The sequence below is a fragment of the Dendrobates tinctorius genome, unplaced genomic scaffold (genome assembly GCF_039654945.1).
Source record: "Dendrobates tinctorius isolate UK_male_01 unplaced genomic scaffold, ASM3965494v1 ptg000030l, whole genome shotgun sequence".
NCBI classification, from domain to species: domain Eukaryota; kingdom Metazoa; phylum Chordata; class Amphibia; order Anura; family Dendrobatidae; genus Dendrobates; species Dendrobates tinctorius.
Window position 1 is genome coordinate 8,313,752 of NW_027361698.1, and position 14,360 is coordinate 8,328,111.

Sequence of the window (14,360 nt, forward strand, 5' to 3'; positions counted from 1 at the left end):
TGTAGATTGTGCTGACGCCACTTCAGAGATGTAGATGGCGGGGTTGGAGGTCAGGGGAAATAGTAGAGACAGTGGAGCCAGAGACCTAAGTTGGGCACGGTTAAAAATCAGTAGTGGTTTGAATGTTGATGGAGCTGGTGACTCTGCCGTCCACACAGCAGGGGATCAGCTGGCATTACTGAACCCCAGTAACACAGGAGCTAGTGTGTTTCTCTGTGCAGACGACACATCTGAGCGACAACTGGCTGTGTTGAAGCACAGGGATTATAGTTCAGGTGGTAGAAAAATGAACACACCAGCAGACCTGGATACAGTTGCCAACCACTAATTTAGTCTGTAAGAGGAATGGCAAAGTCTTTGGAGATCCAGGCCTTGTTCATTTTCAGAAAAGTCAGCCGGTCAACATTATCGGAAGATAGTCGCGTGCGACGGTCTGTTAGTACACCACCTGCGGCACTAAAGACACGTTCCGATAATACACTGGCAGCAGGGCAAGCCAGCACCTCCAATGCATACTGGCTAAGCTCTGGCCATGTATCCAGCTTAGAGACCCAAAACTTGAAGGGGGAAGAGCCATCTGGGAGTACAGCGACAGGGCAAGACATGTAGTCTGACACCATCTGACGGAAGCGTTGCCTCCTGCTGACTCGAGGCGTCGCTGATGGTGTAGACAATTGTGGTGGACACACAAAACTTTGCCACATTTGGGCCATAGTGGTCTTGCCTTGTGCTGCGGCACTGCCTCTGCTCCCTCTTTGTGCAGAGTTTCCTCCACTGCCTCGACGCACAGAGCTGCTTTGTAAAGCAGTAGCAACAATGCTGTCGGGTGGAATGGAAAACATTATGGACTGCACCAGTGACTCTTCGTACTCCCGCATTTTACGCTCCCGGTTCAACGTTGGTATGAGCCTTTGTACGCTGTCCCGGTAGCGAGGATCTAGGAGGGTGTACACCCAATAATCAGCCGAGACGAGAATGTGGGCGATGCGGCGGTCGTTTCTCAGGCACTGCAGCATGAAATCAACCATGTGCTGCAGACTCCCAACTGCCAAAGAACCGCTGTCCCCTGTTTGAGGCGTGACCTCGACCTGCTCTGCATCACCCCACCCTCGCTGTACATACTGAGTAGAGGTTTGTGTACCTCCCTCCTCTGGAGAGATGTCTTCCTCCTCCATCGACTCCTCCTCATCCTCCTCACAAAGTGTCCCCTGCCTAGGCCTTTGTGAGGAAACACGTAGCGCAGACTGTCCAGAAGCAGATGGCATTTGGGACTCCTCATCCTCCACCTCTTCTGAAACCTCATCCCTTAGTGCTTGCAGTGTTTGTTGAAGCAGGCAGATAAGGGGGACAGTCATGCTGACTAGTGCATCATCTGCACTCGCCATCCGCGTGGATTCATCGAAGGCACGCAAAACGAGGCAGATGTCCTTCATAGAGGCCCACTCAATGGTGCTGAAGTGTGAACGGCGCACAGTGCGACTTGTTTGCGCCTGATGCAGCTGGTACTCCATGACTGCTGCCTGCTGCTCACACAACCGCTCCAACATATGTAACGTTGAATTCCACCGGGTGGGTAGGTCACATATGATGCGATGTTCTGGAAGGCCAAATCGTCGCTGCAGAGCAGCGAGGCGCGATCTTGCCGTGCTGGAACGTCGCAAGTGAGCGCACTCTATGCGGACCTTGTGCAACAGTGCATCAAGATCCGGATAGTCCCTCAGAAAGCTCTGCACGACCAAGTTAAGAACATGTGCCAGACATGGGATGTGTGTGAGGTTGCCTAGGCCAAGAGCTGCCACCAGATTTCGGCCATTGTCACACACTACCAAGCCCGGCTGGAGATTCGCTGGCCCAAACCACACATCGCTCTCCAGCTTGATAGCATTCCAGAGCTCCTGCGCTGTGTGGCTTCGATTCCCCAAAGAAATTAATTTGAGTACAGCCTGTTGACGTTTGGCCACGGCTGTGCTCATATCGGTCGTAACAGGCTCCTGCTCTGCTGTTTCTGAGGAACTTGAGTAGGAGGAGGAGTCTATGTGTACAGACTGGAGTCCTGCAATCCGTGGCGTTGGAAGAACACGTACAGCGCCACTCTCCAGATCCGTACCCGGCTCCACAACATTGACCCAGTGGGCAGTGAGGGAAAGGTATCGTCCCTGTCCATGGTTACTGGTCCACGCATCGGTGGTCAGGTGGACCTTGCTACTAACGGCGTTTAGTAGCGCATGTTTTATTTTGCCCTCAACATGTTTCTGCAGGGCAGGGACGGCTCGCCTGCTGAAATAAAAGCGGCTGGGCACGTTGTATTGGGGGACTGCCAATGCCATTAAGTCCCGGAAGGTGTCAGTGTCCACCAGCCTGAATGACAGCATTTCAACTGCCAGAAGTTTGGCAATGCCAGCATTCAGAGACTGTGCTCTGGGATGGTTTGCCGAGTAAGGGCGCCTTTTATCCCATGCCTGTGCTACCGATGGCTGTGATGGATGGGAACGTGCTGTTATGGGTGGAATCTGACAGGGTCTCCGGACAACAGTGGCAGAGGTTCTTCCTTGGCGATCCTGTGAGGAAGCCGAACCAGCAGTGTGTGAGCTGGAGGAAGAGGGCCCAACACGAACTGAAGAGGTGGTAGGTGGTGCTGTACGTTGGCCTACGTCTTGAGGGTGTCTCTGCAACTCCAACTCGTGCTTGGTGCGCACATGTTTCCACATATTTGTGGTATTGAGGTTGCTGACATTTCTCCCTCTTTTGACTCTCTGATGACACAGCTTGCATTTGACAAAGCAAATGTCATCTGCAACTGTGTCAAAAAAGGACCACGCACTGCAACTCTTGTGAGCGCCCGGTTTGCCTTTGGAAGGAGGAATGCTCCTAACGGGTGCCGAAGTGGAGGGTACAGGCAACCAAGTCTTCCCCCTCCCTCTGCCTCCTGTTTTGGCCGGTAGGGGAATCTCTTCCTCCGAGCTGCTCCCACCACCTTCCTGTTGCTCACGCCATGATGGGTCAAGGACCTCATCATCTTCCCTCCCCTCTTCAAACAGCTGCTTCTCCGGGGTTGTCTCGCCAGCACCGTACGCACCAGAAAGTGGCAACTGAGTCTCGTCATCATCTGATGCGTACTGAGGTGTGCTGACCATAGGCACTGGCCCACTCGCCTCTTCAGATTCAGAGGGACAAAGAAGTTGCGCATCACTGCATACTCCCTCTTCTTCACATTCAGGAATGCTGCTTGGCTGGCCCCCTCTTTCCAAGCCAACAGATTCCGAGAACAGAAGTAGAGATTGTGATGGCTCCTGTCCATGTCTCTCTGACTGCCTGGGCACTTTGGCAGGTGGTGAAGAGACAGATGGTTGCTCTTCGGTGCTCTGACCCTGAGAGGATGCGGAAGTAATTGAAGTCGATGCGTTAGCTGCCATCCATCCGACAACGGCTTCAATTTGTTCCTCCCGCAGCAGTGGGGTACGTTGAGGTCCTACAAAGCTGCGCATAAAGGACTGTTGCCTGCTAAAACTGGGGGATGCTGATCCACTGGTGCCCGCAGCAGGCCCAGAATCCCCACGTCCTCTACCTGTAGAATCCCCACGTCCTCTCCCTGCAGAATCCCCACGTCCTCTCCCTGCTGAAACTCCACGCCCACGCCCACGCCCCCGCGCCTTACTCCCTGCCTTCTTCATCTTGCAAGACTGCTTAAGATAGGCAAAAAAGGACAAAGGGGGGCCTTAGTGTGCTTATTCCTGAACAGCTGGTTACAGGTACAAGAAACACTAATTTTATGAAGTGTGTGTGTGTGGACTAGACTTTAATAGGAGCTGATGTGGCCTACACAAGTTCAAAATGTAGTGTTTGGTGAACTTTTTATGTGGTTTCTTTGTTTGAAACAAACTCAAAGTATGAGAACAAAGAATTGAAACTGATAGTATCACCAACTTTTTGGAGCTATTACAATGCAGGCAGGTAACCTACAATGCAAAAGATGAGGCTCCAAAAAAATTGGGTAATACTAATCTGGCTGCGCCGGCAGGGCACAAGCCAGAAAAAAAGGCTCCTCTATCTACTCCTATATAGTGTTTGCAACCAACCAATGTTGATGGATACGGATGGATGCACACTAATAGGAGAAGAAAAAATGAGCTGCACTCAGAGACAAATATGTGTGAGGCAGTGACGCACGTTGAGCGTCCTACAACCAGACGTAGCTGCAGGACACTCTACTCAGCGTGAGCTGCACTCACACACAGTCAGAGACCTCTCAGACAGCCGTCAACAGTGCAGCTAAGTGGGCACTGGCACTGACAGGCTGCAGAAAGGCTCCGCTGTGTACTCCTATATAGTGTTTGCAACCACCGTAGATGGAGACGGATGGATGCACACTAATAGAAGAAAAAATGAGCTGCACTCAAATAAAAATATGTGTGAGGCAGTGACGCACGCTGAGCGTCCTACAGCCAGACGTAGCTGCAGGACACACTACTCAGCGTGAGCTGCACTCACACACAGTCAGAGACCTCTCAGACAGCCGTGAACAGTGCAGCAAAGTGGACACTAGCACTGAAAGGCTGCAGAAAGGCTCCGCTGTCTACTACTAGTGTTTGCAACCAACGTATATGGATACGGATGGAAGCACACTAGATTGAAATTATTTAAAAAATGCAGCTCAAAAAATAAAAGATGTATGAGGCAGCAGTGATCACACTGGGTGGCCTACAGCCTGACGTGGCTGCAGGACCCACTCCACAGCGTGAGCTGCACTCACACAGCCCTTGCAGACAGCTGTGAAAACAGCGCTGCTAGGGAAAAGCAAGCTACAGTGGTGGTTTATGTAGCCTGGATAAAGCACAATATTGTTTTTAGAATCGCTATTTCTAACTGTCCCTCACAGTCTTCTACAGCAGCCTGTCCCTAACTGAATTCACAGCAGAGTGACCAGAAATGGCGGCTGCGGTGGCTTTTATAGTGCATCATGACATCATTTCGGCAGCCAATCACAGCCATGCCAATAGTTAACATGCCTACATGCCTAACAGGATGTGCCCACACTTCGGAGGATTCCCATTGGCTTAATCAAAGCAAGCAGGCTCATAGCATGATGGGAACTTCCTATTCCGATTCCGATCCCGGAATCCGATATGAAAAAAGTATCGGAATTAAGTATCGGAATTCCGATACCGCTGATATCGGCCGATACCCGATACTTGCGGTATCGGAATGCTCAACACTATTCTTGACCCATCGTGTACAAATAACTACAAACCAGTTTCCAATCTCTCCATCATCTCTAAACTCTTGGAGCGCCTGGTCTACTCCCGCCTTACCCATTACTAGAGTTGAGCAAAACGGGTCGAAAAAATTCAAAAGTTGCCGACTTTTGGCAATTTTGAGGTCGGCCACGAGGTCGGCGTCTTACGCGCCAAAGTCGCGTTTCAAAAGTTTGTTTTGCGCTCTTTTTCAGCCAATCAGGATCCACGGACACTGTGGGCAACGTGATGACATAGGCACGGGTCACCACCATCTTTCAGAAGGGCATGCAAGTGATTGGCTTGCTTTGGTGGGCGTCACAGGGGGTATAAAAGGGCGTGCACGCCGACCGCCATCTTACTTCTGCCGATCTTAGTATAGGGAGAGGTTGCTGCTGATTCTGTAAGGAGAGCGTTAGGCAGGGAAGAAGACAAAAAAACTGCTTCTGCTGCTAGCGATTTGGCCTGCACAACACACCAGTCACTGTGTGTGCAGTGCAAGGGGAGGCTATATAGTGGTGTATCAGTGGTGTTGGTTGTTGGGCTGCCTTCTAAGGCTTCCTGACATTCCTGCATTGCTGTTTACCCACTGCTCCGCAAACTGCTTTTTTAAAAGCAATCCCAATTTTTTTTTTTGTCCTGCTGAGAAGAAAAAAAAACTGCTTCTGCTGCTAGCAATTTGGCCTGCACAACACACCAGTCACTGTGTGTGCAGTGCAAGGGGAGGCTATATAGTGGTGTATCAGTGGTGTTGGTTGTTGGGCTGCCTTCTAAGGCTTCCTGACATTCCTGCATTGCTGTTTACCCACTGCTCCGCAAACTGCTTTTTTAAAAGCAATCCAATCTCCCTTATCCTCTAGTCACTTTTGTCACAGCTGTGCCATCGAGCCTGTCACATAGCGCTCAGATATTCATTGGGCCTCACACAATCCAAAAGTGTCCAGTGTCCAAAAGTGTGTGCAGAGATTCAAAATCTCCCTTATCCTCTAGTCACTTTGGTCACAGCTGTGACATCGAGCCTGTCACATAGCGCTCAGATATCAGTGGGCCTCACACAATCCAAAAGTGTCCAGTGTCCAAAAGTGTGTGCAGAGATTCAAAATCTCCCTTATCCTCTAGTCACTTTGGTCACAGCTGTGCCATCGAGCATGTCACATAGCGCTCAGATATCAGTGGGCCTCACACAATCCAAAAGTGTCCATCCAGTGTCCAAAAGTGTGTGCAGAGATTCAAAATCTCCCTTATCCTCTAGTCACTTTGGTCACAGCTGTGCCATCGAGCCTGTCACATAGCGCTCAGATATCAGTGGGCCTCACACAATCCAAAAGTGTCCAGTGTCCAAAAGTGTGTGCAGAGATTCAAAATCTCCCTTATCCTCTAGTCACTTTGGTCACAGCTGTGCCATCGAGCCTGTCACATAGCGCTCAGATATCAGTGGGCCTCACACAATCCAAAAGTGTCCATCCAGTGTCCAAAAGTGTGTGCAGAGATTCAAAATCTCCCTTATCCTCTAGTCACTTTGGTCACAGCTGTGACATCGAGCCTGTCACATAGCGCTCAGATATCAGTGGGCCTCACACAATCCAAAAGTGTCCAGTGTCCAAAAGTGTGTGCAGAGATTCAAAATCTCCCTTATCCTCTAGTCACTTTGGTCACAGCTGTGCCATCGAGCCTGTCACATAGCGTTCAGATATCAGTGGGCCTCACACAATCCAAAAGTGTCCATCCAGTGTCCAAAAGTGTGTGCAGAGATTCAAAATCTCCCTTATCCTCTAGTCACTTTGGTCACAGCTGTGACATCGAGCCTGTCACATAGCGCTCAGATATCAGTGGGCCTCACACAATCCAAAAGTGTCCAGTGTCCAAAAGTGTATGCAGAGATTCAAAATCTCCCTTATCCTCTAGTCAATTTGGTCACAGCTGTGCCATCGAGCCTGTCACATAGCGCTCAGATATCAGTGGGCCTTACACAATCCAAAAGTGTCCAGTGTCCAAAAGTGTGTGCAGAGATTCAAAATCTCCCTTATCCTCTAGTCACTTTAGTCACAGCTGTGCCATCGAGCCTGTCACATAGCGGTCAGATATCAGTGGGCCTCACACAATCCAAAAGTGTCCAGTGTCCAAAAGTGTGTGCAGAGATTCAAAATCTCCCTTATCCTCTAGTCACTTTGGTCACAGCTGTGCCATCGAGCCTGTCACATAGCGCTCAGATATCAGTGGGCCTCACACAATCCAAAAGTGTCCATCCAGTGTCCAAAAGTGTGTGCAAAGATTCAAAATCTCCCTTATTCTCTAGTCACTTTGGTCACAGCTGTGCCATCGAGCCTGTCACATAGCGCTCAGATATCAGTGGGCCTCACACAATCCAAAAGTGTCCAGTGTCCAAAAGTGTGTGCAGAGATTCAAAATCTCCCTTATCCTCTAGTCACTTTGGTCACAGCTGTGACATCGAGCCTGTCACATAGCGCTCAGATATCAGTGGGCCTCACACAATCCAAAAGTGTCCAGTGTCCAAAAGTGTGTGCAGAGATTCAAAATCTCCCTTATCCTCTAGTCACTTTGGTCACAGCTGTGCCATCGAGCCTGTCACATAGCGCTCAGATATCAGTGGGCCTCACACAATCCAAAAGTGTCCAGTGTCCACAAGTGTCTGCAGAAATTCAAAATCTCCCCTGTCCTATAGACACCTTGTACCTTGTTTTACATTACTATATAGTTTGTTGGATTTTGTCTACATTTCTACCAAAAATGAGGAAGGCTGGTGGAAGAGGCCGTGGAATTGGGCGGGGGTTGGCAGTTGGTAATGATGGTGTTGGTGGTGGATCTGATGGTAGTGGCAAGAGCAAAATAGGACCGAATGCAGGAGGTGCTGACCCTGCGTCATCGTCTGGCTACATAAGGCCTCGAACGCTTAGTTTTCTAGGAGTTGGCAAACCGCTTTTAAAGCCAGAGCATCAGGAAAAAGTTTTGTCTTACATTGCTGACTCAGCCTCCAGCTCTATCGCCTCCTCTTCTTCAGTTGTAAAAAGTAAAAGCACTGAGTCGTCATTGGAGGCTCATGTTCATGAACCACACCTTTCCTTGTGTCCTTCACCCCAACCAAGATTGAAGGATGACGCAGGCCATACTACTGATTACTCCATGGAGCTGTTTTCACATACCATGCCTGGATTATCAAGTGAAATGGTGAATTACCCAGGCCAAGATGAATCTGACATGGAGTGCACTGATGCACAGCCGCTGATGGATGATTCTGCTGGTACATTCACTCAGAGCACTACATTGTCCTCGCAGTGTGCAGAGCCAGATTCTGACCCTGATGAGACTCAGGTGCCCCTTCCCGCACACTATACCACCATACACGGTGACACAGAGGAAGGTGCACATGACATAGAAGAGGAGGTGATGGATGACCAGTTGTTGACCCAGATTGGCATCCATTGGGGGAAGAGGGTGCTGCTTCCAATAGCTCAGATGAGGAGCATCCACAGCAGACATCGACATCGCAACAGCTGTTATCTGGCAGGCCCGGAGCACTCCAGAGACAGGTTCCAAACATCAAAAGAGTTGCTGGACAGCTTGTCCAGAGGGTCAAAAGATCACAGCGTGCTAGGCCGCAAAATGTCTGCCAAAGTAGGAAGAGTGCAGTGTGGCACTTTTTTGACCAAAATCCTCATGATCAGGCCAAGGTTATCTGTAAGAAGTGCGCGAAGACCTTTAGCCGAGGGAAAAATCTGAAAAATTTGAATACCAGTTGCATGCTTAGACATTTAACCAGCATGCACTTGCAAGCGTGGACACAACACCAAACCTCAAGTGCCACATGTGCAACTGATCACAACGAAGGTAGTCAGCAACGCTACATTGTTTCCCCCACTGTAAGCCCACCGGTTAGCACAGCAGCAAATGTTGAGGTTGTAGCGTGGGTGGTCAGGAGCAGGAGCTCCGAGAGTGGACCCTCTGGACCGTGGCACCGAGGGACCCCGGGCGAGCTGCCAGGTGGAACCGACCCCTATACAGGGACCGTTAGGAGCAGGCCCAGGGGTTCGAGTACCACGGTAGCCAGTACCGAGAGGGGCGGCTCAGGATGGACCGGAGTAAGACTGAGACTGGAGTAGGACGGCAGGAGCACTGAAGACAGGACTGGAGTAGGACGACAGGAACACAAGGCAGGACTGGAGTAGGACGGCAGGAACACAAGGCAGGACTGGAGTAGGACGACAGGAACACGGGTAGCAGGACTGAGAAGCTGCTGTGAGGAGCAGCCGAGACAGGAACTGCAGGAGCAGAGTGTGCACGATGGAGCGAGGCCAGAGTGTCAGGAAACACAACGATCAGGCGCCTCCCTCAGGGGGAAGCGGCCTGATATGGCCCCGTCTGGTCAGCCATTGGTCCAAATGTGCTTCCGGGTCAGGGCACAGCCGGAGCATAAGAAGCAGGAAGGAGGCGCGGCCGCGGCCTATGGCGCATGCGCATAGCATGCAGGGAAGGCATCGGTCGCGGGTCTGTCTCAGGTGACCACCGCGGCCGTCGGGTGGAGAGAGGCTGCGGCGTGGGAGCGGAGGGCGACTGCGGCGTGGGAGCGGAGGCCGGGTGAGTATGGCGGAGCGGTGTAACAGTACCCCCTCCCCTAAGCCGCCCCCCCCGGAGATTAACAAGAAACCTCTTGAGGATACGGGGAGCATTAATATTCTCCCGAGGCTCCCAGGATCTCTCCTCAGGACCAAAGCCCTTCCAATCAACGAGAAAGAAAGTCCTACCTCTAACCCTTTTCACAGCGAGGATGTCCTGCACTTCAAAAACGTTGTCGGCACCCACCGGCTGAGGACCAAGATCAAGCGAGGAATGGAAACGATTCAGCACCACAGGCTTCAGGAGAGAGACGTGAAAGGTGTTCGGGATCCGGAGCGAAGCAGGCAACCTCAATTTGTAGGCAACTTCGTTAATACGTCCCAGAATTTCAAACGGACCGATGTAGCGTGGACCCAACTTGTAGGAGGGCAGTTTTAGTCGGACGAATTTGGAGGAGAGCCAGACCTTGTCGCCAACACGATACGGAGGAGAATCCAACCTCTTTTTGTCTGCATAGTTCTTCATCTGATCAGCGGATCTCTTGAGTGATGTGTTGGTCTCAGCCCAAATCTTAGAAAATTCCGAGGACAAGGCATTGGCCGCGGGTACCTCAGAGGCAGGGGTTATCGGAAGAGGGACACCAGGATGTCTGCCAAAAACAATGAAAAACGGAGACTTGGCCGAAGACTCACCAGCATGGTTGTTATAAGCGAACTCTGCCCAGGGGAGTAAGCTGACCCAATCGTTCTGGTGGGCGTTAGAGAAGTGGCGTAAGTATCCCGTAAGCGTCTGGTTGGTACGCTCTACTTGTCCGTTGGACTGTGGATGGTAGGCCGAGGAGAAGTCGAGGGAAACGTTCATAAGCTTACAAAGCGAACGCCAGAACTTGGAGGTAAACTGAACCCCTCGGTCAGACACAATGCGTCGAGGTAGTCCATGAAGCCTGAAGACTTGATGAATGAAGATCTCGGCCAGCTCCGGCGCTGAGGGAAGACCGGGCAGAGGGATGAAGTGAGCCATCTTGGAAAAACGATCCACCACCACCAGAATGACTGAGCAGCCCGCAGAGCAGGGTAGGTCGGTGATGAAATCCATGGCGATGTTCTCCCAAGGAACCGTAGGGACAGGCAACGGAAGCAACAAGCCAGACGGAGATCTCCGTGGTACCTTGTTCTTTGCACAGGATGGACAAGAAGCCACAAAATCGAGTACATCTTGGCGAAGTGAGGGCCACCAGTAGTGACGTTTGATAAGATCAAGGGTCTTCTTAGTTCCGGCATGGCCGGCCAGTTTGGAGGAGTGCCCCCATAGAAGAACCTTTTGCTTGAGATTCTCTGGCACAAGCGTCTTGCCAGGCGGAGGAGTAAGCCAGTTCACTGGAGCCACGGTGATGATCCTAGTGGGATCAATGATATGTGACGGTTCCTCCGTGGATTCGTGTGGTTGGAAGACCCTGGACAGGGCGTCGGCTTTGGAATTCTTGCTGCCGGGACGGAATCGGAGCTCGAAATCAAATCGGGCAAAAAATAAAGACCATCTGGCCTGGCGAGGGTTTAGTCTCTGGGCAGACTGGAGATAGGCCAGATTCTTGTGGTCCGAGAAGATGACAAAAGGATGGACAGCTCCTTCCAGGAGGTGGCGCCATTCCTCCAAGGCCAACTTGATGGCCAAAAGTTCCCGGTCACCGATCGAGTAGTTACACTCGGATGGAGAAAAGGCCTTCGAGAAGAAGCCACAAGGGTGCAGGCGACCGGAGGCGGTTCTCTGGGACAGCACCGCCCCGGCACCAGTCGAGGAAGCGTCCACCTCGAGTACAAAAGGTCGATCGCTCTCAGGGCGATGCAGGACCGGAGCCGTGGAGAAAGCCCGTTTTAGGGACAGAAAGGCCTCCTCTGCCTCAGGAGACCAATCCTTGGAAGTAGACCCTTTACGGGTGAGCACAGAAATGGGTCTTGTGATCGCGGAGAAGTGGGAGACAAATTGCCGGTAATAGTTGGCGAACCCGAGGAATCGTTGTATCGCCTTTAATCCGACGGGGCGAGGCCATTTGAGGATGGCAGACAACTTCTCGGGATCCATCCTTAGACCAGCGTCGGAGATAATGTATCCCAGAAATGGCAGAGAGGTCTGTTCGAAGAGACATTTCTCGATCTTTGCATACAGACGGTTCTCCCGAAGACGCTGAAGCACCAGGCGGACACTCTTTCTGTGGGACGAGAGGTCCGGCGAGAAGACGAGGATGTCGTCTAAGTACACGACCACACAGGAGTACAAGAGATCCCGGAAGATCTCGTTGGCGAACTCTTGAAAGACTGCAGGAGCATTGCAAAGACCGAAGGGCATGACCAGGTACTCGTAATGGCCATCTCGAGTGTTGAAAGCGGTCTTCCACTCGTCACCTGCACGGATACGGACCAGATTGTAGGCTCCTCTGAGGTCCAGCTTGGTAAAGACCCGAGCCCCTCTGAGACGGTCAAACAGTTCCGGAATGAGTGGAAGAGGGTACCTGTTCTTGATGGTAATCTCATTCAAGCCCCTATAGTCAATGCATGGCCGTAGAGTCCCGTCCTTCTTTTTGACGAAGAAGAACCCGGCTCCCGCGGGCGAAGAGGATTTCCGTATAAAGCCTTTGGCGAGGTTCTCTTGGATGTACTCGGACATGGCGGTGGTCTCCATGGGAGACAGAGGGTAGATTCTGCCCCTTGGGGGGGTTGAACCAGAAACAAGTTCAATTGGGCAGTCAAACGGCCGGTGTGGAGGGAGGACCTCTGCTTCCTTCTTATCAAAAACATCGGCGTAGGAGCTGTAAGCTGGAGGAAGACCCGGGAGGTCTGGAGGTGACCGTGGAGCGGCCGCCAGGCGGACAGGAGTCAGACAGCGAGCTTGGCACGGGTGCCCCCAGCGGAGTATCTCCCCAGAAGACCAGTCGAGAATAGGCTGATGAGTCCTTAACCATGGAAGACCGAGTAGAATGGCGTGAGAGAGCTTAGGTAAAACGTAAAAGGCTATCTTCTCTCGATGTAAGGCTCCGATTTGCAATTCCACCTCTTCAGTGACCAAGGTGACGGTCACCTGTAGCGGTTTGCCATCCACGGTGGCAATCTGAATTGGGTTAGATAGAGTGACTACAGGAATTTGGTATTTGTCTACCTCTTCCGGCCGAATGAAGTTACCCGCTGAGCCCGAATCCACGTAGGCCACCTCGGAACCACGCCTCCCTCCTGAAACCAAAAGCACAGAAATCGTAAGGGGTTGAGAGGAATCATCATCATCACCTAGGAAGGCCTCTCTTACCTGACCTAGGTGGAGTCGTTTCCCTGTCTCTTAGGACAGGTGCGGATATAGTGTGACGAATGACCGCAATAGAGGCACAGACCTTGTGCCCGTCTCTCTCTCTGACGTAACTCGGCCAACCTGAGATGATCTATCTGCATGGGCTCACCCGAAGAGAGGGAAGAAGATCCGACTGAACGTGAGCTGGCCGACTGAGCGAAAGGAGGAACTGACCTGGAGGAGCGCCTGTCTCTCACTGACTCCCGAGCGCGCTCCAGGAAGCGCAGGTCAATGCGGGTAGCCAGCGAGATAAGGTCCTCTAAGGTGGACGGGGTATCTCGACCAGCGAGTTCATCCTTTATTTTACTAGAAAGACCGCGCCAGAATGCCCCCACCAAAGCTGCGTTATTCCAGCCGAGCTCAGAGGAAATAGTGCGAAAGCGAATAGCGTACTGTCCGACCGTGAGAGGGCCCTGGTGTAAGTTAAAGAGTGACTCAGTGAGAGAGGCTAACCGGCCCGGCTCATCGAAAACCTTACGAAACGTATCCAGGAAAACCGGGAGACTCGAAACGACCGGGTCGTCACGTTCCCAGAGCGGGTTTACCCAAGAAAGGGCCTCTCCCTCCAGATGGGACATGATGAAGGCCACTTTGGCCCGGTCCGAGGGATATTGCTGCGGCAGCCATTCAAAGTGGAGACTACACTGATTTAAGAACCCCCTACAGAGCTTGGGATCCCCGGTGAAACGAGGCAGCTTGGCGAGGCGGGGCGTCGGATGAGCAGCAGACGCAGGGGGAGGAGTCGGCACTGCAGCGGCAGCCTGGAGGGCCGACAAGCGACTATCAAAGGAGGCCATGTAGGACAAAATGTGGGTTTGAGTATCTTGCTGCTGGCCCAGCTCCTGTTGGAGACTGGCCAGCTGAGTGGCATTTCCAGGATCGGCCACCTGTAAGGCCGACAAACGGGTGTCCATCGACTTCATGATTGACATAATGCGCCCCTGATTCTCCCGTAGGAATAGCAACTCTTTCTGGGTAGCAGCCGTAGTACCGGCGGAGTCCATGGCCTGATCGTACTGTGGCGTGGGTGGTCAGGAGCGGGAGCTCCGAGAGTGGACCCTCTGGACCGTGGCACCGAGGGACCCTGGGCGAGCTGCCAGGTGGAACCGACCCCTATACAGGGACCGTTAGGAGCAGGCCCAGGGGTTCGAGTACCACGGTAGCCGGTACCGAGAGGGGCGGCTCAGGATGGACCGGAGTAAGACTGAGACTGGAGTAGGACGG